Raw genomic sequence first — 3,277 nt, forward strand, 5'->3', positions numbered from 1 at the left:
GTGAATGTAATATTCTATTTAGAATATTTCACGTATTTTTCAAAAAAAAAAAACGAGATTTTTTTTAAAAATTTTTTTTAGTTAATTCAAGTTCCGAAAATAATATTTAATTTTTTTTTTTTGGATTTTCCATTTATTTTGCATTTTAAAATTATTTTTAGATTTGATTTCACGGTATCACAAAATTAGAATGGTGTCAAATGAACCTGAACACACAGACACACACACACACACACACACACATATATATATATATATATATATATATATATATATATATATATATATATATATAGGGTTAGATTAATGTGAGACGGCCTAATTTTGTGAGACCGTGAGACGCATCTTTTTATTTTTTTAAAAATTTTTTTAAATTTTTTTTAGTTAATTCAAGTTTCGAAAATAATATTTAAAAAAAGAATTTTTTGATTTTTTCCATTTATTTTGCATTTTAAAATTATTTTTAGAATATGTACTGTGTAATATTCTATTTAGACTATTTCACGTATTTTTCAAAAAAATAGGATTTTTTTAATTTTATTTTTAGTTATTTCAAGTTCCGAAAATAATATTTAAAAAAAGAATTTTTAGATTTTTTCATTTATTTTGCATTTTAAAATTATTTTTTAGAATAAGTCAGTGTAATATTCTATTTAGAATATTTTACGTATTTTAAAAAAAAAAGGAGATTTTTTTTTAAATTTTTTTTAGTTAATTCAAGTTCCAAAAATAATATTTAAAAAAAGAATTTTTGGATTTTTCCATTTATTTTGCATTTTAAAATTATTTTTAAATTTGGTCTCACGGTCTTACAAAATTAGCATGGTCTCAAATGAACCTGAACCTATATATATATATATATATATATATATATATATATATATATATATATATATATATATATCCTAATTCTAATAAATAAGTAGAACTCGGCCACGTGACATTCTCCCAGCCCCCCAAAATAGAGTTTTCCCGCTCATTTTTTCTTCTATATTTACGTAAATGCCATTGAATCCGAAAATTGAATAAAAGTTCAAACTGATGCAATATATCAGGAAATTTTAGCTGTCAACTGCATTCAAAATATTCATTCATTAATTTTAATTGAATAAAGATTATGGAAATAATTTGAAAAAATATGTTAATGAATAATCAGATTCGAAAATCACGATTAAATTTGAAAGTTTGTTTATTTTGATTGCAAATTCAATATATTGCAATCATTAAATCCCTAAAAATCTGCAGTATTTTTCAGCAAACGTAAATATCATTTATACGGTTATTTTGTTTTTACCATTCTGCTCCATAACAATTCTGCTCCATAGAAACCACAGTAAACATATTCTTCTTCATTCTTTGTTATTCTGCAACGCTTCAAGAATTAAATATCAGGTTAGTGTATTCAAAAATAAGAATTACCAATATTTCTATTTCCTCCATGTTCTTATTTATCTGTATCTATCACGTTCTCATTGTATGATTTCTATTCTTCTTCTTTTTTGTAATTCTTCTTAATCGTCTACTTCTTCTACCTTTTCAGTTTAAAAGACGAAAAACTAATGAACATTACAAGTTCATTTTCTTTAAAAAAAATTAAAAATAGTCTTTTTCAGATGTGCACATTAACTTTTTTTTATGGTATGAAATTTTAAAATTTGTTTGTTTTTATCTAAATACAATCTCAAAAAAATTTAGAATTTTAAAATTTATGAGTACATTAAGTCAGTTGTTATTATCATGTGTTGATTTTAATTTTTCTGTTTTACTCATTGTTATGTTATCTGTTAGTGTTAGTATGTTGCAGGGGCATTTTCGGTATAATTGTCGTTTTCATGTTTATTATATATTTGTGTTCCATCTTATTATATAAACTTTTATTCAATCTAAAACATTATTTCATATGAATTATTTGTTTTTGTTTGTATTCCATTTTATTATAAAATGAATTATTCAATTTAAAAATTTATGAGTACATTAAGTCAGTTGTTATTGTCATGTGTTGATTTATAATTTTTCTGTTTTACTTATTGGTTAGGATGTTCTGTACATTTTAAAAGGTTGCTAATTTTCCTTACAATTCTATAATGATTAAATTTATTGCAGAAAATGGAAATAGGAAATAAGGTTTACCTAAATAACATTGACCAGATAGATGAAAAATCGCATATCAAGGTTCGGGTGCTTAAAATTTGGAACTTTGTCAGAAATAATAAAGTTTGTTCCATTGAAATGATCATCATGGATGAGGAGGTTTGTTGTATTTGATATATTTTTTATTCATCATTCAATATTAGACATGTTTCATGAACATAATAATTTTTAATTTTTTTTTAAACAGGGTACACAATACCAAGCTCGTGTCTTCAATCAGAATTTCTCCAGATTTTGTCATCTTTTAAAGGAAGATGAAAGTTATATAGTTATAAAACCCAATATGGCTGCTGTTACTAATGATTTTAGTTATACAGGTCATAAACAGACCTTAACTTTGGATTGGAAAAGCATCCTAAAAAAATGTGATGATTTCTCGGGTCCGGTCAATGGATTTATGTTTGTTGACTTTAATTCTATCATAGAACAAACATGCCCAAAAGACACATTCTTTGGTTAGTCATAAAATATTAATAAAATCATTTTTTATCATTTGTTTTTTTGGTTATACATTTTATTATTTAAATATTACGAATTTAATCCTAAACTTTTATTTTTTTGTGGTATCTGTTGTGTAGATGTTATTGGACATATCGTGTCATTTAGGCCTCTTGAAACTTCAAATCCAGTACCATCCAAGCATTATATAAAAGTCACTCTTAGCAACCTAGAGTGAGATTATATTGTATTATTTATTTATTATTTATTATCTTTAATTAATCACAAATTAATATTAATATACTATTTTATGGTTTATTTAGTTCTGTACATCTGAAGGTTACTATTTTTGGAAGTCAAGCATATCAAATTTCAGAATACCTAAAAAATAACCCGACTGTTAATTTTGTTGTTATCGTGATGCAGTTTTTGAAGCTAAACATTTGGAATGGTTTGTATTCAGTCTTTATATATAGACGTTTATAATTACTGTTTTTATATAAATTTTAATAATTGGATATACATTTTTTACAGGTCTTGGTGAAGCTAAAAGTCATTTTGAAGTAACGAAATTGTTCATAAATTCTGACATTTATGAAATAAATGAGTTTAAAAATAAGTTAGTTTCCAATTGTTTTTTATTTTTTTATAATGTATTTTAACTTAAAAAAAAACACAAAACCTAATA

The 3,277-nt window shown here is 23.5% G+C and overlaps 1 long non-coding RNA gene across 1 annotated transcript; it reads left to right on the forward strand.

Annotated features, from left to right (window-relative positions):
• Positions 1–2,442: 2,442 nt before the first annotated feature.
• Positions 2,443–3,029, forward strand: LOC145047673 (uncharacterized). Its single transcript, XR_013682323.1, has 3 exons — positions 2,443–2,606; positions 2,730–2,823; positions 2,913–3,029. It is a non-coding gene; the product is annotated as an uncharacterized LOC145047673 (long non-coding RNA).
• The last annotated feature ends 248 nt before the right edge of the window (positions 3,030–3,277 follow it).

The sequence above is a fragment of the Lactuca saligna genome, chromosome 1 (genome assembly GCF_052625555.1).
Source record: "Lactuca saligna cultivar CGN05327 chromosome 1, ASM5262555v1, whole genome shotgun sequence".
Taxonomy (NCBI): Eukaryota; Viridiplantae; Streptophyta; class Magnoliopsida; order Asterales; family Asteraceae; genus Lactuca; species Lactuca saligna.